This window comes from Ovis canadensis, chromosome 10, assembly GCF_042477335.2.
Source record: "Ovis canadensis isolate MfBH-ARS-UI-01 breed Bighorn chromosome 10, ARS-UI_OviCan_v2, whole genome shotgun sequence".
NCBI classification, from domain to species: Eukaryota; Metazoa; Chordata; class Mammalia; order Artiodactyla; family Bovidae; genus Ovis; species Ovis canadensis.
In genome coordinates, this window is record NC_091254.1 from 18,652,753 (window position 1) to 18,673,562 (window position 20,810).

Genomic DNA, 20,810 nt, shown 5'->3' on the forward strand with positions numbered 1-20,810 from the left:
GGAAAAGAATAAAATGGAAAATTAGATGAGAAAGAGGTAGAAATTGAAGGAGAGAAAATCTAGAAAGAGAAATATGTTAAAAGATGTTCAATATAGACAAAGAGGAGAAAGAAGAATATATGGGATACATGAGAATCCAATGACAAACTTCACTCTAATTTATGTTGTTATTACTAAAATGTCAATATTGTTTTGATTTGTGCCAAGGTGAGGGGGAACAGAAAAAAACACAGACTCCTATTCTCACCATGCTAGTATATATAATTTCATGAGACTGATACCTTGGGAAAGCAGGGGGTTAGGGAGAGTAACAATGTCACTTGGAAGAAGCAAAAGGAATTGGCAGGACGATGACAGTGAAAGCAATAAAGTAGTGCTGAAAGACCGTCAGAAAAACTTCATTCACCCGATTGTACAAAGTAATGGCGAGGACATGGTCATTTCTGTTAAGGAGTCGTCGTCAGAGAGAGACATCAAAGAACTAGCGATTAACGTGATCAGCTGCATTGTATGTGTCTACAATGAGAAAGCATGCACAAGCGCAAACTACTCAGGGAATCAGGGAAGCACATGTTCGCCCAGGTTCTGGGTGAAAGACTGTCTTCATCATGGCAATATCCTGAGAACAAGGACGCGTGGTGAAAACAAAAGAATAAACACATACTATTTGACAACCACGACTGAGAGAAGCAGTGCTGGAGGAAGAGCTGGGAATTTCTCTAACTCTCAGGGTTCACCAGAGATTAACAGCTTCTCCTTCAAAACATATGAACCATATTCTTGCAGTCTTGAAATAACTAAAATTCATAAAAGTACATAAATCACAATTATGGCATAATTAAACAGGTTTCACTTCAGAAATTAAGTGAATCACTGGGCAACTACAATAAGCTAGCAATTTCTGAGACCTGCAGTTTCTCATAAAAGTGGAACTTTAATTTGGTAACAGAACAGAGGCAGAATGAAGACACTGTGTTGCTCTCTGAGTAATTGCTTTTGTTACTAATGGGAAAGAACTGTGCCCTGTTATCCTGAAGTAGCATTACAATATGTGGCGGTCTCTAACTAAATCAAAGAGGGATAGTTAGAGGATATACAGCTATTTGATATATAGACTTCTGGAACACCATTGTACCTGAGGAAGCCAATAAATAATATTTTGAAAGGTAAGGATATATATATATATAAAATTAACTTACTGAAAAGATAAAATAACCAGTTCTTATAATACTGCATCTAAACTTTCAAGCATCCATCCATAAATATGAAGCAGAGTCTAGTTGTTTATGCAGGTGTCAGAGTTTCCTGAAGGATAGGCTGTAATTATTAATAAATCATAGTATAAGGAAAGGAAGAGAAGGATATAATGAAATATCTAGGCTAAGAAGTTGTATAGACACAAGAAGAACTCTCAGCTGCCTTGAAAAGTAAATAGCTCTGGGAGCCATACATGGCCAAAGGAATTCACAATGTTCCTTACTCAGTACATAATTTTAGCATTTAACCTTGTATAGCTTGATCTATTCTGGTTCTGTGTGTCTTTTATTTATATTATACTGTGAGTTTAGCAAGAGTAAGAACTATGTCTTCTCCACTTTGCCATCTATCCCTCACAATACTTAGTGTCTTGCAGGGATACAAGTTAATATTATTGATAATTAAGCCATGCTGATATTACTTGACCTCACATGCTTCAGTAAATCATGCCATTCTTCTTTTGCTATGTGTTTATGTCTTTTCTCAGAATTTTGTTCCACTTTCAAGACTATCAGATGGTTTGGTTGACACTACATGTCTATTTCAGTTTATATCCAAGTATTTATATACAAAGGACTGACCACCATGCTTTGACTGGTGAAAAGGTGACTACAGGAGTTTAAAATCACAAAGATTCTGGGATCTAGTTACTTTGATGACTCTCAAAATTTAGTAGATTTGGAAAGATGTATATGTGAAAGGCAAGGGAAGCATTCCAGGTAATATTATATCAAGACACATAAATGAATTAAATAATTGAAACTTTTTCAGGAGCAGTGGATTCAGCCTCAATATACACTCAGTAGCAAATTTGGAAAGGCAGATAGTTTTACCTTTTAAAGAACTTTGGTGTTAGACAAACCATCAGATTCCAGTTCTGCAGTTTATAAAGTAGGCAATATGGGTTGCATTAAATTTCTATAAATGTGTGAAAGGTATCTCATCAAAAATACCACACTTTGCTGTTAAGATTAAACAGGATGATGGTTGAAGGGTATGTTTGTGTTCCTAGTACATTGTTGTGTTCCATCACTGTCATTTCTGTCTCTTTGCAACCCCATAGACTGTAGCATACCAAGGTTTTCTGTCCTTCAATATCTTCTGGAATTTACTTAAGCTCAAGTCCATTGAGTTGGTGATGCCATCCAACCATCTCATACTCTACCACCCCTTTTTCTCCTGCCCTCAATTTGTCCCCCCATCCGGGTCTTTTCCAGTGAGTCAGCTCTTCATACCCAGCGGCCAAAGTATTGGAGCTTCAGCTACAGCATCAGTCCTTCCAATGAATATTCAGGAGTGATTTCCTTTAGGATGGACTAGTTTTATTTCCTTACAGTCCAAGGGTCTCTCAAGTGTCTTCTCCAGCACCACAGTTAGAAAGCATCAATTCTTTGGCATTCAACCTTTTTTATGGTCTAAATTTCACATCCACACATGACTATTGGAAAAATTATAGGTTTGTCTATACAGACTTCTGTGAGCAAAGTGATGTCTATGCTTCTTAATATGCTCTCTAGGTTTGCCATAGCTTTTCTTCCAAGGAGCAAGTGTCTTTTAATTTCATGGCTGCAGTTACTGTCTGCAGTGACTTTGGAGCCCAAGAGAATAGTCTGTCACTATTTCCATTTTTTCCCCCTCCATATTGCCATGAAGTGATAGGGCCAGACACCATGATCTTAGTTTTTTGAATGTTGAATATTAAACCAGCTTTTTCACTCTCCTCTTTCACCCTCATCAAGAGATTCTTTTGTTTATCTTTGTTTTCTGCCATTAGAATGCTATCAACTGCATATCTGAGGTTGTCATTTCTCCTGGTAATCTTAATTCCTAGTACATGTGACTCACTATAAATGAGCTTCATTAATCACTAAGAAAACAGAAATATTGAATTTTTTTTCCTAGCAGAGCTGATGTATCTTAAGAAACTTTCATTTCTCAGTACATATTTCAAAATGAAACTAGTTTGACAGCTATAGAGATACCACAAATAAGGAAACAAAGAGTAGGTAGCATTAGTGAATTTGATAATTAACAGACAGTCTGGGAACAAAATTATCTAAAACTGGCAACAGATTCAAGTTTCTGTATAGGAGACAACTGCAGCCTAGTAGTTTGAAAGCCTTGGTCCTCATTCTGACTCTCCCCGTCTAGCTGTGTATCTCTTGTATATTTACTCACCTGTGATAATCAAAGAAATAATAAAGCCCCCAGTTCCTTTGAAGTTTTAATATTAAACATCCTTGATAAGACCAGTTAAATAATGCAAGGGTCAGCATCAAAATTGTGAATTTTTGTGAAAGAAAAGTAGCATAAAAAATATGAAATGTGGAGAGCAAGAAAAGGAACTGATTTGGAAGGGAGAATCTTGCTTTTTCTCATTTTTATCTGTAGATTGTGATTTTGATTTGATGGCATAAAACTCGAGTGAGGATGTTTAGGAGGCATTTGGGAGTATGGGCTTGACACTTCAGAGAGAAGACATATGACAGGAGTTGATTTGGAAGTCCTCTGCATAAAGGTGACAGTTGTTGCTTTGATAGTGAATGATATCACAGAGCATAGCACTTTTTTGAGAAAAGAAAAAAGCAGTGCAAGGACAGAACTTTTTCCAGGACTCAAGTACAGGTAGTGTCAAAGGAAGAAGAATCAGAAAAGTTGATAGAGTTTTCAGTGAAGAATTTAATAAATGTATGTCAGGAACTTAAAAAAGAAAAAGAGGAGTTTCAAGGGGTAAAAAAAGGTAGCTCTTCCTATTTGTATTTGCTAAGCTTTATTGAGGGATCATAACAAACACACAGAGGTAGTATTAATAAGCCAATTACAATTAGGAAGATGAGTGTGTATTAGAGTATTAGGCATCCGTTTTTCTATTCTAGCTTGGAAGTGACAGACTCATGATTCTAACTTACTGTTTCCAGTGTCAGGAATCATGTGCTCTTAGTTATTACTTTAATGAAATCAAGGAAGATATAGACTCAGAAAAGCCTGTTGTATTTGATACGTGAAAGGTGGTGTGTATCTTTCCAAGAAGAGAAATCAAATTTCAAGGACCCAAGTTTGGCAGGTGTAGTAATGAGCTGGAAACAGGAGAGAAAATTTACTTCATCAAGAGAAGTGATATAGTGATATTTTCTGGCTAGTAAAGAAGTAAAATGTAGCAACTTGAGAGAGTAACAAAATGAGAGGAAACTATACTGTTGTTATAGGGTGATCTTACCCAATGGTGTAGAAAGAGAAAAGAAGTGGAGAGGATACAATTAAAGAAATGTAGAAGAAGGCCATTTATATATTTAGAACTCTATTCTGGATTTGCAGTTTTCTTCAGTTTAGATCTTGGCTATATCATTAATTAGCTTTTAGAGCTTAGAAATTTATTTTTTTTAACCCAGAGTTTTCTCACTGGTAAAATGTGTGTAATAATAATAGCTGAGGTTTAAATGAACAGAAACTACACAATTGCTTTTTCCTCTGCTTATAATGCCCTTCCTCTTTTATGTCCTTCAAGTCTCCATGGAAATATCTCTCCCCAAGAGGCTTTGCCTGGACTCCTACCTAAAATTTCATGTTCCTTCATACCCTTTACATTGCATATTTTCCTTCTGGCCTTAATTGTTTTTATTTTTAGTGCATGTAATTAGGCAACCTACTGCTTTTTTACGTATCTTGTTCATTGTCTTTCCACCTTACTGAAACATACGCTTCATGAAAGCACTGATTTATTTATGCTTTGTTCAGCCCACTTGATAGGTTTTTAGTAAATATTTATGAAATGAATGAATGAATGAAGATGGATACCAAAATCAGCAGCTCAATCTCCTAACAGGCTCTTTCTCAAGTAGAAGAATTGATAATCTGAACAAGTCTTTCTCCTCTGAAAACTGTTTTAGAATCTCTCTTGAATATGACACCTGTGTTGTGCCATCAGTCAGCTCATTTCTAGATGATTCCCCTGTAGGTGTTTCAATGTAATTAGGCTTCACTGTCTGTTCTTATAAAACAAGTGTTTCCATCATCCTTAATTCCCAAGTATACCTTTCTCTTTCTCTTCAGCTTATCCTTACATTCATTCTATTTCTTAGAACTTCAAATTATTTAGAGCCAAGAACTCCCTTCATGTCTGTTTTTTTGGGTAGTGCTCAATGAAGGAGCAGGGAAGGACTGAGCATTTTTTGTGTACCTTTTTAAAATAACTCATCTTTTACGAGCCCTATGCATATTTCCATTGTTTATTTTCATGTTTCCATGGATCTGGCATATTTCTAAATCAAAGCAGTTCACATAGACTTTCTTTTAGAAAGCAAACATAAAAACATCTTTGGATGTAAAGAGAAAAAAATATGAATCGTGACTATAATTTCAGAGATCAATGACTCTGTTAACCACAACTTCTAACTTTGGTATAACATTGATACATCACTGAGCTATCCTTTATTACAACAAACATGGTACAATGCCTTAAATTTATAAAAGAAAATTAAATTTTTCATGGTGACACAAAAATGTGTGTTTTGTTTGCTTTAGTAAGAGTTGGGATGGGTAAGTAACTCTCTTAAAAATTTACTTTCTATTACAAGAGATGAAAAGCACTTTCAAATTTAGGGTAAATGAGTATCAGTATTATCAGCTTATTTTTTGAGCTATTGAGAAAGATATCACATATATTTCAGATCATAAGCTTTGTTAACCATTATGAGGTCACTTGCTTCTTTCCCAGCTGGCTGCTGCTGCTGCTAAGTCACTTCAGTCATGTCCGACTCTGTGTGACCCCATAGACAGCAGCCCATCAGGCTCCCCCGTCCCTGAGATTCTCCAGGCAAGAACACTGGAGTGGCTTGCCATTTCCTTTTCCAATGCATGAAAGTGAAAAGTGAAAGTGAAGTTGCTCAGTGGTATCCGACCCTCAGCAACACCATGGACTGCAGCCTTCCAGACTCCCCCGTCCATGCGATTTTCCAGGCAGGAGTACTGGAGTGGGGTGCCATTGCCTTCTCCAGCCCAGCTGCCTAGCTGTACAAAATTTACCTACAGTTCCTTAGAATTGTGTATGTAACACTCTTATGAATCCTTTTTCTTCCTCAATATCCTTTTCATACTTTTTCTTTCACTTTTGTTGTTCTATAAAAGCCAGCATCCCTTTAGTGGCAAAGTTTCTCTCAAACAGATTCAATTAACTCTTAATTAATCCATGTTCAAATTTCACCTCTGATATAACAGATAACTTCCATTATTGTTGTCTGCTTTAAGTTAACTTCACTTTCTTTTTGAAAATGTATTTCATTTTGATTCATTTAATATTTCAAATATCTAAGCTCCTTTAATTGTTATTTAAAGATAATTTAATATATATACTTCCTAATCTCTTTGCATTCAGCAAATATTTATTATTTACTCTACCATATGAATTGAGTTGGCTTCCCTGATGGCTCACATGGAGAAGAATCTGCCTGAAATATAGGAGACGGAGGTTCAATCCCTGGGTGGAAAAGATCTCCTGGAGTAGGGAGTGGCTACCACGTCCAGTGTTCTTGCTTGGAGAATTTCATGCCAAGGAGCCTGGTAGTCTATGGCCCATAGGTCATAAAGAGCCAGATAGGACTCAGTGACTAACAGTTTCATGTTACATAAATTGAATTATAAGTCCTATGCATTCTCTAAAAGTAACTTACATCGTATTTCTTTTATAAATATTTAACTAAATATCCCAACTTGTGCCCTACCAAAGGAAAAAGAGTATAGCAGTTCTGTTCATGCTGTCTTATGCTGCCCTACATTTTTTTTTATATTGCAAAATATTTACTTAGGATATATGTATAGTCAGTTTCTTGGACCTCTTAAGTCATTGCCCTGTATAAAAAGCATCTCTTGCCTCTGTGATTATAGTATACTGTGTAACTTTCTTTTTGTCAAATATTCTAGCTGAAAAACCTGATCTTTGATGGAGCAGTGAAGGGGGAGACTATCGCAACAATGAAGAAAAGAAGAATTGAAAATACTGACATGTTATTTTAGATAACTGGACATAGTGTGGAAACATGTTCGCACCATGAGGTCAATTTTGATGGGAAGGAAACATGGCCATGGTGAGGAGCTGAAAAGCCTAAAACCTACTTCAACATTTCTGAACTGTGTTGTTAAGCTGAAGTGGTTTATATTCATTTTGTTTATCTCACAAGTACAGACCTCAATAAATGGCTTTATCTTTGTTGTTTGATTATAAATACTTTATATCCTTGAGCCTATCAGGGGAGCCAGGATTTAGAAGTTGCTGCTTCCAGTGATATGTCATGTATATACATATATATATATTTATATTCCTAAAATTCATATCAAAGAATCATCACTAAAACATGTTAGTTTACCTAACTAGTATAATTGATTAAACAGTGAGAATGTATTGAAAGTGTTACTGCATTCAAGACTTGAGTGTCAGATATATTTATGCATTTCATAAATATTTATTGAGCATCTACTTTGTGTCAAATTAAGGACAGAAATGCTATGGACCCAACAAGAAGCAGAAGATATTAATAAGAGATGGCAAGAATACACAAAAGAACTATACAAAAAAGATCTTCATGACCCAAATAACCACAATGGTGTGATCACTCACCTATAGCCAGAATGTGAAAATCAAGTGGGCTTTAGGAACCAACACTATGAACAAAGCTAGTGGAGGTGATGGAATTCCAGGTGAGCTATTTCAAATCCTAAAAGATGATGCTGTGAAAGTGCTGCACTCAATATACCAGCAAATTTGGAAAACTCAGCAGTGGCCACAGAACTGGAAAATGTCAGTTTTCATTCCAACCCCAAAAAAGGCAGTGCCAAAGAATGGTCAAACTACAACACAATTACACTCATCTCACACGCTAGCAAAGAAATTCTCAAAATTCTTTAGGCCAGGCTTCAACAGTATGTGAACCATAAATTTCCAGTGTTCAAGCTGGTTTTAGAAAAGGCAGAGGAACCAGAGGTCAAATTTCCAACATCTGCTGGTTCATCAAAAAAAGCAAGAGAGTTCCAGAAAAACATCTACTTCTTCCTTATTGACTACACCAAATCCTTTGACTGTATGGATCACAATAAACTGTGGAACATTCTGAAAGAGATGGGAATACCAGACCACCTGACCTGCCTCTTGAGAAATCTATATGTAGGTCAGAAAGCAACAGTCAGAACTGGACATGGAACAACAGACTGGTTCCAAATAGGAAAAGGAGTACATCAAGGCTGTATAATGTTACCCTGCTTATTTACCTTATATGCAGAGTACATTATGAGAAATGCTTAGCTGGAAGAAGCACAAGCTGGAATCAAGACTGCTGGGAGAAATATCAATAACCTCAGATATGCAGATGACACCACCCTTATGGCAGAAAGTGAAGAAGAACTAAAGAGCTCTTGATGAAAGTGAAAGAGGAGAGTGAAACAGTTGGCTTAAAGCTCAACATTCAGAAAACGAAGATCATGGCATCTGGTCCCCTCACTTCATGGGAAATAGATGGGGAAGAAGTGGAAACAGTGTCAGACTTTATTTTGGGGGGCTCCAAAATCACTGCAGATCGTGACTGCAGCCATGAAGTTAAAAGACACTTTCTCCTTGGAAGAAAAGCTATGACCCACCTAGACAGCATATTAAAAAGCAGAGATGTGACTTTGCCAAAAAAAGGTCTGTCTAGTCAGAGCTATTATTTTTCCAGTAGTCATTTATGGATATGAGAGTTGGACTATAAAGAAAGCTGAGTGCTGGAGAATTGATGCTTTTGAACTGTGGTGTTGGAGAAGACTCTTGAAACTCTCTTGGACTGTGAGGAGATCAAACCATTCAATCCTAAAGGAAATCAATCCTGAATATTCATTGGAAGGACTGATGCTGAAACTGAAACTCCAATACTTTGGCCACCTGATATGAAGAATTGACTCATTGGAAAAGACCCTGATGCTGGGAAAGATTGAAGGCAGAAGGAGAAGGGGATAACAGGGGATGAGATGGTTGAATGGTGTCACCGACTCAATGAACATGAGTTTGAGTAAACTCTGGGAGTTGGTGATGGACAGGGAGGCCTTGTGTGCTGCAGTCCTTGGGGTCACAAAGAGCTGGACACCACTGCACGACTGAACTGAACTGAACTCTGTGTCAAAAACTGTTCAAGGCACTGGGGATTCAAAAGAGAAAAACATGACTGGATCCTCATTCTTGTTACTCTTGTATGCCAGTAAAAGAGACAGGAAATAGAACAAAGAAAAACTGAAAAAATCAGCTAATGATGAATAGTATGCAAATAATTAAAATAGGATGCAATTCTGTCAAGTAACAGGGTGGCTCTTTTAGATTGGGTAGCCAGAAAATGTTTTGCTAAGGAGGTAACATGTCTGCCAAAATCTGAATAGCAAAACCATTTGGCAAAGATCAAAGATTTTCTGGAGTGGGTTCCAGGCAGTGGGGCCAGCTTGAACAAATGGCCCCAGGCATGAGCAAATTTGGCATATGTGAGAAACAGAAAGAAAGTCAGTCTAGTTGGGAGGGAAGAGCAGTGTGAGATGAAATACTTGAGAAAAGTGGACGCAATTCGTGCATGACTTTGTAAGTCATGAGAAAAAATGAAATTTGATATTGCAGTTGAAAGTGCAGAAAGTGACATGATATGATTGGATGGCTGCTGTTCAGATAGTGTATATGTTCATTTATTCAGTAAATATGTATTGAGCATATTCTATGTACACTGTTCTAGATACAAGACCATATCAGTAAAGAAATTGTGCCGTGACATTGGTCCTCTTTGAATTTGCTTTATATTGAGGGAATACAGACAATAAACAATACGCAGACAAATAAATTATACAGTATGTCAAGAAAATGTAAGGGAGAAAGAAAGAAATAGCAGAGAGGAGGAATTGAGAAATGCTATGACGGAAGAAGCGTCAGTTATAATTTTAAATAGTAATCCAATATAGACAAAATGGAAAATTTGAACAAAGACTTGAGAGTAAAGAAAGGGGTTTGAGATTTTTTCATTTTATTGTATTATTTTTATTGCTGTATCGATTGAAGTTAATGCTTTTCATGTTTTCACCTTGGTTTACTGGGTTTATCTCATGCTTGTAGCTTGAAAGTTGCCTTTAACCTCTGTACTTATCATCTCTATGTGTGTGTTAGTCACTCAGTTGTGCCCAGCTCTTCACAAACTAATGGACTATATCCTGCCAGTCTCCTTTGTCCATGGAATTCTCCAGCAAAGAATACTGGAGGTGGCAACCATTCCCTTCTTCAGGGGATCTTGCCAACCCAGGGATCAAACCCAGGTCTCTTGCATTGCAGGCAGATTCTTTGCCATCTGAGCCCCCACGGAAGCACTATCATTTCTATACAATATTCAAGTTTTATTTTGCTAACATAAAAAAAATACTTCTGGATTGAAATAAATTTTAGGCAATGCTCCATAAAAATATATTTTTGCATTTTTTTAAGTTAATTTTGCCATCATGTCTCACTTTTATTCTTTAATTTCAAAGAGACATAATTATCAAAATAGCTAGAACAAAGTCATGATGGTTAATTCTATGTGTTACCTTGGCTATACCATGGCACCTAAATGTCTGCTTAAACATTATTTTTAGCTGTTTCACTGAGATTTTTTTTTAGGATTTTTAGGAGACAGGTTACTACAGGCTGAAGATGATCTTGAGTATAGAGAAGTTATAGATTTGGAGGTTCCTGAGAACAATCGTATATGTTGGAGCAGAGATGAAGTAACATACAGAAACAAGACCAGAATCAAACTAAAAATAAAAGCAAACTGCCAAATAACTGTGTCTCCCTGATAGATTTTTAAAAATTACATGAAGGAATTATAATAAGATAATTTATTCATGTTTTATTGATAAGTTCAATTTGGTAAAAACTATTATCACCAGCTTCACCGGCTGGTATGAACTTAGAAGTAAAACAGGGTTGCTGAAATTTTGTTTTTCTCTTAGAAAGGCTGTGTTACAATTAATCTAGTGATGTAGTTTCCCAAACTAAGAAATTTAATAGGTGTGTTATTATGACTCACTCTTTTTAGAAATTGGTAGAAAAAAATTCCAAAGAGTGGTCTGGAAAAAGACACACACAAATCTGCATGCCCATTTGAACCTCAGAATTGCTGAGGGCAGCTGGCAGGAGGACTGAAAGTGTTGGGATCTTAGGGCAAAATTAGTCAGATGTAGGCATATATTTCTGGTTTAGAAGATTAATTGAAAAACTCTTAGAAGGAGTAGAGCATCAGCAACTTAGCAGCAACTGAACAAAGTGTCCAACCCTCTTAGAGGCATTGTGTTTATTAGCTGGCATGCCTCCTGAATCTCCGCTTTAGAAAAATAGATCTTGTTTTTAATAATTGTGTGTCAATGCAAAATCAGGATGTCCCAGGAATCCCAGTGCTCCAGTATTGTAAATAATATCTTCTAGACACTATATCTTGCACCCAGATGGGACATAAACATTCTTTGTGACATCAAAGAAGCTAAATTTTAAAGCTAAACATATGGGCATGGGAACCTAGGACTTGCTGAAGAAAATTTACATCTATTTGCATGCCGGCGCAAGTTCTATTTTACATCTCTATCTAATTCTTAGTGTCTTGCCCAAGTGAGTATACCTGAAATGTTGTTTTATTTTTAATGTGTAGTCTTAATGAATACAATAGACTAACAAAAATATTAATTATGTACTTTGTGACTTCTAAACTGGATTTGAATAATCCAGAACTGGATAACTTTATATCTTAGCTTGTGGGTTATGTTAAGAAACTCTTTTTCAATCTTTCCTACTCCCTCAGGATGAGACTATTTTCCCTCCCCTCAGAAAATCAACTATTAGTCTTTCTTTTTTTTTCCTTTCTCTCCTTTCATGTTACTTGTTGCTACTATTCATTTTGCCTAGAATTGTTTTCTTATTATTGTATGTCACTTTCAATTCAGAATAACCCCTTGAAGACTCTGCTTTTTATGCTTCATGTCAGCCACAATGACCTAACATCGCTTTACGTCCATATCTATACAACCTAAGTAGAATTAGAATTGACCATCAGATTCTGTGTGTTCAGTTTGTGGCAGCCTGTCACAAATGCCCTACAAATAAAGTGGCTTGTATTTCAAGAATTCTGCCAATCACATAAACCACAAACACATCTTCCAGACACAGCTATTTGTAAAGCTGGTCATGAGGAGGCATAGACTAGATCTTGATGATTACACATAGATATGAGCTCTCACTTTGAGAAGGAAAAGTGTGCAGTGCTCTATGAATCATTATTACTCATGACAGTAAGAATAGCACTACCATCTACTGATACAAAAGCAATAATGGCTCTTTTTTTTTCTTTGCAACTTAAAGTGACTCATTCAGTTCTCAGAATAGCTAATAAATACTTGTGAGATATGTTAATTTAGCCTACTGAAAAAGCTGCTATATAAATGGACAATAATTAAATAACAATACCAATACTATGTTCACAAGTTGATGAATAATGAGCTACTATGGAAAAACTGTGACTTCAATCTTAAATTTTAAAATTAAGGTTAGAGTTTTGGGTTTATTTTCTTAAAAAAATGATGTAAAAAGGGCAAAACTAAAACTTTGCTTTGTAGTCAAGTGCAAGGCATTAAAAATTGTACTTTCACACTTCAGAATTGGAGACTTAACTGCTACTGAAAATGGTATTAATATGATAATGATATGCTAAAGAGAATCTTTCACTCCTTGTTTCCTCTAGTTTAAGTGTACATGAACTTCTTTACTTTTTCTCTCCATACAGTCTAGACAGTAGCTTCAACATCTAAGGATACAGTAATACAGTGATCACTATATTGTTCTAAGTATACTGGCAACCTAGACAAGCTCAATCTGATATACGTTCTTTGAGTCCTCTGCAGAATCAAACACAAGCAAGACATTGCCAACAAGATTACCATCCCCAGCGGAAGAGAGAGAAAGAGGAGTGTAAAACCACTGGACTACACAGGGTACTAGGATTCTTGCTATCAAAGAGGACCCTATTTACAATTCCATGCTACATTATCATTATCTCTTGCCTTTCTTCTCAAGTCATTTACACCCCAAGGATGCTCTGGAGCCTTCACTTTCCAGATATAGGCTCCTTGTCCTGTGTTTTTGTCCCTGTTCTTTCCATTACTCAATTCCTTAAATTGATCCAGCTGATTCCTTTCTTAGGAACCCATATAGTCCCTTCAGGAAGTAAAAGTGCAGAGAATATTATTAAACAAATACAGACTTGTCTTTGCCAGATGGAATGAAGAAAAAAGCAGGAAACTCTTACAAAAATGATATTGCTGTGTCACTCAAGATAACTCAGACATAATGGCCAAGAGTAAGAATTCTAAGGCTTAGAATGTCTGGATCCAAATAACTACCAATTTCTGTTTGATTGAACTTAGACAAATGTCCTAAAATGTTTTCTGGTAAATAAACCCAGGGATAGAACCCTGGTCTCCTTCATTGCAGGCAGATTCTTTACTGTCTGTGCCACTAGGAAAGCACATTATGTTTATATGCTGCTGCTGCTAAGTCGCTTCAGTCGTGTCCGACTCTGTGCGACCCCATAGATGGCAGCCCACCAGGCTCCGCCATCCCTGGGACTCTCCAGGCAACAACACTGGAGTAGGTTGTCATTTCCTTCTCCAATGCATGAAAGGAAAAGTGAAAGTGAAGTCGCTCAGTCGTGTCCGACTCTTAGCGACCCCATGGACTGCAGCCCACCAGGCTCCTCCGTCCATGGGATTTTCCAGGCGAGAGTACTGGAATGGGTTGCCATTGCCTTCTCCCTCATGTATATATACATATGTCAGATAGTAAAAAATATTGTTGTTGTGCTGTTCACTCATTAAATTGTATCTGATTCTTCCACCCCATGAACTGCAGCACACAAGGCTTCCCTGTCCTTCACTATCTCCCAAGTTTGATCAAACCCATCTCCATTGAACCAGTAATGCCATCCAACCATCTCATCCTCTGTCATCCCCTTCTCCTCTTGCCCTCAATCTTTCCCAGCATCAGTCTTTTCCAAAGAGTTGGCTCTTCACATGAGGTGGCCAAAGTATTGGAGCTTCAGATTCAGCATCAGTCCTTCAAATGAATATCCAGGGATGACTTCCCTTAGGACTGGTTGGCTTGATCTCCTTTTTGTCCAAGGAATTCTCAGGAGTCTTCTATAGCTGCTGCTGCTGCTGCTAAGTCACTTCAGTCATGTCCGACTCTGTGCGACCCCATAGATGGCAGCCCACCAGGCTCCCCTGTCCCTGGGATTCTCCAGGCAAGAACACTGGAGTGGGCTGCCATTTCCTTCTCCAATGTATGCATGCATGCTAAGTTGCTTCAGTCATGTCTGACCATTTGCGACCCTATGGACAGCAGCCCACCAGGAATCCTCTGTCCAGGATTCTCTAGACAAGAATACTGGAGTGAGTTGCCATTTTCTTCTCCATCTTCTATAGCACCACAGTTCAAAAACATCAATATTTTAGATGCTCAACCTTCTTTACGTTCCAACTTTCACATTTGTAGATGACTGCTGGAAAAACCATAGCTTTGATTATACAGACCTTTGCTGTTAAAGTGATGTCTCTGCTCTTTAATATTCTGTCTAGGTTCATCATAATCTTTCCTCCAAGGAGCAGCTTCTTTTAATTTCATGGCTGCAGTCACCATCTGCAGTGATTTTGAACCTCAAGAAAATAAAATCTGACACTGTTTCCACTTTTTTCCCATCTATTTGCTGTGAAGTGATGGGACAGGATGCCATGATTTTCATTTTTGAAGGTTGAGTATCAAGCCAGCTTTTTTACTCTCCTCTTTCAAACTCATCAAGAGGCTCTTTAGTTGCTCATTGCTTTCTACCATTAGAGTAATATCATCTGCTCATCTGATGTTGTGGGTATTTCTCCTGTCTATCTTGATTCTAGCTTGTGATTTATCCAGACTGGCATTTCAAATGATGTACTCTGAATATAAGTTAAATAAACAGGGTGATAATATACAGCCTTGACATCCTCTTTTCCCCAGTTTTGAACCAGTCCATTGTTCTATGTCTGGTTCTAAGTATTGCTACTTGTTGTATACAGGTTGTTATTATTATCAATGAATATAATAATTGAATAAATGAATGAATATATGAATCCAAAATATAATAATGAATGTAATGATATATGGATGTATGTCATTACATGACATATAATGAATGTGATAATAAACCTAATAATAATACCTAACTAATAAGACTATTGTACAATTTGGAAAAATAATTACAGATTAACCACCTAGTACACTATTAAACAGGCTACCCAGGTGGCTTAATGGTAAAAAAAAAAATCCACCTGCTAATGCAGAAGATGCAGGAAACATGGGTTCAATTCCTGGATTGGGAAGAACCCTGGAGGAGGAAATGGCAACCCACTCAGTATTCTTGCCTGGAAAATCCTATGGACAAAGGAGCCTGGCAGGCTACAATCCATGAGGTTGCAAAGAGTTGGACATGACTAAGTGACTGAGCACACATACACACTGTCTATCACATGGCAACTGCTCAATAAAAACTTGCTATTATTATTATTATTATTATTGTTAACTTGGCCTGACTTCTGCATTTCTTTTCTAACTGGTTAACAAATGGACTACTAAGTAATTTCTGTTCATGAAAAGCTTAGTAATTGAATATGATGGCAACACAATGTAGCACTTACACTAGCCATTTTACTCAAAAACTCATCTTTTCTATTAGCATCTGTTCTCTAAATATATATACATATATATATATATATACTTACATTTGTACTGAATATCTGTTATATTTATGATGAGACATTAAAGTATTATTTCCGTAAATTAGAATGTCATGAAACAAATATATACTATTTTTAATTCTGAATACATATTAGAGTCAAAGATGATTTTTTTTTTTTAATACAGATGACCAGGCGCTATCATCAAATATTCTAAATCAAGTCTATGCTCAACCTGGACATTTATAATTTTTTTTTCTTTTACCCTCTGTAGGTATTGCCAGTGTACAGTTAAAGCTAAAACAATGAGCATAAAATTGGCATAATGAATACAAAATTTAAATTGTCAAAGTGATTTTATGAATTATCTAACTCAAGTATGTCTGCAGTTAAGAGCTCAACTCTGCCTACCAGTTGAACTCATCTGAAACACTAGCAAGTCCAGTTCACTTGCTCAGTCGTGTCCGACTCTTTGCGACCTCACGAATCACAGCATGTCAGGCCTCACTGTCCATCATCAGCTCCCGGAGTTCACTTAGACTCTCATGCAACGAGTCATTGATGCCATCCAGCCATCTCATCCTCTGTCGTCCCTTTCGCCTCCTGCCCAAATCCCTCCCAGCATCAGAGTCTTTCTCAGTGAATCAACTCTTTACATGAGGTGGCTAAAGTACTGGAGTTTTAGCTTTAGTGTCATTCCTTCCAAAGAAATCCCAGGGCTGATCTCCTTCAGAATGGACTGGTTGGATCTCCTTGCAGTCCAAGGGACTCTCAAGAGTCTTCTCCAACACCACAGTTCAAAAGCATCAATTCTTCGGCTCTCAGCATTCTTCACAGTCCAATTCTCACATCCATACATGACCACTGGAAAAACCACAGCCTTGACTAGACGGACCTTAGTCAGCAAAGTAATGTCTTTGCTTTTCAATATGCTATCCAGGTTGGTCATAACTTTTCTTCCAAAGAGTAAGTGCCTTTTAATTTCATGGCTGCAGTCGCCATCTGCAGTGATTTTGGAGCCCCCCCAAAATAAAGTATTTGTTTCCACTGTTTCCCCATCTATTTCCCATGAAGTGATGGGACCAGATGCCATGATCTTCATGTTCTAAATGTTGAGCTTTAAGCCAACTGTTTCACTCTTCCCTTTCACTTTCATCAAAAGGCTCTTTAGTTCGTCTCCACTTTCTGCCATAAGGGTGGTATCATCTGCATATCTGAGGTTATTGACATTTCCCCTGGCAATCTTGATTCCAGCTTGTGCTTCTTCCAGCTAAGCATTTCTCATGATGTCCTCTGCATATAAGTTAAATAAGCACAGTGACAATATACAGCCTTGACGTACTCCTTTTCTTTTCTTTTTTTTTTTTTTCAAAACATAGCATCCCCTCAGTCCGTTGTTCCATGTCCAGTTCTAACTGTTGCTTCCTGACCTGCATATAGGCTTCTCAAGAGGCAGGTCAGCTGGTCTGGTATTCCCATCTCTTTCAGAATTTTCCACAGTTTATTGTGATCCACAGAGTCAAAGGCTTTGTCATAGTCAATAAAGCAGAAATAGATTTTTTTCTGGAACTTCCTTGCTTTTTCAATGATCCAGCAGATGTTGGCAATTTGATCTCTGGTTCGCTGGCTTTTCTAAAACCAACTTGAACATCTGGAAGTTCATGGTTCACATATTGCTGAAGTCTGGCTTGGAGAATTTTGAGCATTACTTTACTAGCGTGTGAGATGAGTGCAATTGTGCAGTAGTTTGAGCATTCTTTGGCATTGCCTTTCTTTGGGATTGGAATGAAAACTGACCTTTTCCAGTCCTGTGGCCACTGCTGAGTTTTCCAAATTTGCTGGCACATTGAGTGCAGCACTTTCACAGCATCATCTTTCAGGATTTCAAATAGCTCACCTGGAATTCCGTCACCTTCACTAGCTTTGATCGTAGTGATCCTTTCTAAGGCCCACTTGATTTCACATTCCAGGATGTCTGGCTCTAGGTGAGTGATCACACCATCGTGATTATCTTGGTCTTGAAGACTTTTTCCGTACCTTTCTTCTGTGTATTCTTGCCACCTCTTCTTAATATCTTCTGCTTCTGTTAGGTCCATACCATTTCTATCCTTTATCGAGCCCATCTTTACGTGAAATGTTCCCTTGGTATCTCTAATTTTCTTGAAGAGATATCTAGTCTTTCCCATTCTGTTGTTTTCCTGTATTACTTTTTATTGATCGCTGAGGAAGGCTTTCTTATCTCTTCTTGCTATTCTTTGGAACTCTGCATTCAGATGTTTATATCTTTCCTTTTCTCCTTTCCTTTTTACTTCTCTTCTTTTCACAGCCATTTGTAAAGCCTCTCCAGACAGCCATTTTGCTGTCAACATTAGCAAAGTAATGCTCAAAATTCTCCAAGCTAGGCTTCAACAGTATGTGAACCAAGAACTTCCAGATGTTCACCTGGATTTAGAAAAGGCAAAGGAACCAGAGATCAAATTGCCAACATTCAGTGGATCATCAAAAAAGCAAGAGAGTTCCAGAAAAACATCTATTTCTCCTTTATTGTCTATTCCAAAGCCTTTGACTGTGTGGATCACAATAAACTATGGAAAATTCTGAGAGAGATGGAAATACCATACCAGTTAAACTGCCTCCTGAGAAATCTGTATGCAGGTTAAGATGCAACATTTAGAACCAGACATGGAACAATGGAGTGGTTCTTAAATGGGAAAGGAGTACATTAAGGCTGTGTATTGTCACCCTGTTTATTTAACTATAAGCAGATAATCACAATGGTGTGATCACTCACCTAGAGCCAGACATCCTGGAGTGTGAAATCAAGCGGCCCTTAGCAAGGATCACTATGAACAAAGCTAGTGGAGGTGATGGAATTCCAGGTGAGCTATTTGAAATCCTGAAAGATGATGCTGTGGAAGTGCTGCACTCAATATGCCAGCAAATTTGGAAAACTCAGCAGTGGCCACAGGACTGGAAAAGGTCAGTTTTCATTCCAATCCCAAAGAAAGGCAATGCCAAAGAATGCTCAAACTACTGCACAATTGCACTCATCTCACATGCTAGTAAAGTAATGCTCAAAATTCTCCAAGCCAGACTTCAGCAATATGTGAACCATGAACTTCCAGATGTTCAAGTTGGTTTTAGAAAAGCCAGCGAACCAGAGATCAAATTGCCAACATCTGCTGGATCATCGAAAAAGCAAGCAAGTTCCAGAAAAACATCTATTTCTGCTTTATTGACTATGACAAAGCCTTTGACTGTGTGGATCACAATAAACTGCGGAAAATTCTGAAAGAGATGGGAATACCAGACCAGCTGACCTGCCTCTTGAGAAGCCTATATGCAGGTCAGGAAGCACAGTTAGAACTGGACATGGAACAACGGACTGGTTCCAAATAGGAAAAGGAGTACGTCAAGGCTGTATATTGTCACTGTGCTTATTTAACTTATATGCAGAGTACATCATGAGAAATGCTTAGCTGGAAGAAGCACAAGCTGGAATCAAGATTGCCAGGGGAAATGTCAATAACCTCAGATATGCAGATGATACCACCCTTATGGCAGAAAGTGGAGACGAACTAAAGAGCCTCTTGATGAAAGTGAAAGGGAAGAGTGAAACAGTTGGCTTAAAGCTCAACATTCAGAACACGAAGATCACGGCCTCTGGTCCCATCACTTCATGGGAAATAGATGGGGAAACAGTGGAAACAAATACTTTCTTTTGGGGGGCTCCAAAATCACTGCAGATGGCGACTGCAGCCATGAAATTAAAAGGCACTTACTCCTTGGAAGAAAAGTTATGACCAACCTGGATAGCATATTAAACAGCAAAGACATTACTTTGCTAACAAAGGTCTCTCTAGTCAAGGCTATGGTTTTTCCAGTGGTCATGTATGGATGTGAGTGTTAGACTATAAAGAAAGCTGAGGGCCAAAGATGCTTTTGAACTGTGGTGTTGGAGAAGACTCTTGAGAGTCCCTTTAACTGCAAGGAGACCAAACCAGTCAATTCTAAAGGAAATCAGTTTGAAGATTGAAGGCAGGGCGAGAAGCGGATGACAGAGGATGAGATGGTCGGATGGCCTCACCAACTTGGTGGACAGTAATTTGAGCATTCTCTCAGAGTTGATGATGGACCCGGAAGCCTGGTGTGCTGCAGTCCATAAGTTGCAAAAAGAGACATGACTAAACGACTGAACTGACCTGAACTGAATTGAACTCTGCCTACCAGATTTTTTTTTCCCCACAAGACTTAGCATCTCAGACTCTTTCTAGCAACACTTAATCATATAGCCCTTGTCTTTGTTTAGTTGGGCACTCAAACTTGAACACAGAGCAAGATGTTATCATCTGATATAGTCTTTGTCTACTAAATCAGTCTGGAATATGTGAACTTTAAGGTTCTTACAACCTTATTTTATAATTCATATATCTTGGTGTAAGTAGCATAACTACTATATTATTATAATTACCCATCACTGCATATAAAATTACCCTTAAAACAAACCAGCTTAAAAAAACTATGTGGCATTATTATAAAATGACAAATATTATATCACTTAATTTCTGATTGTGAGAAATCTAGTAGGGGAACTAAACTCTATGCTTTGAATGAAATAATTTGTGCATATAATTTTAAAATCTCCACGGTACTGACACTGAATTAGTCCAATTTCTCTTTTTGTACACAGCTGAGACAGTTCGTAATTCTTTATATCTATTTTTACAAGGTTATTGAAAGCTTTCTTTATTCATATCTTAATTTATTCCCTTCCC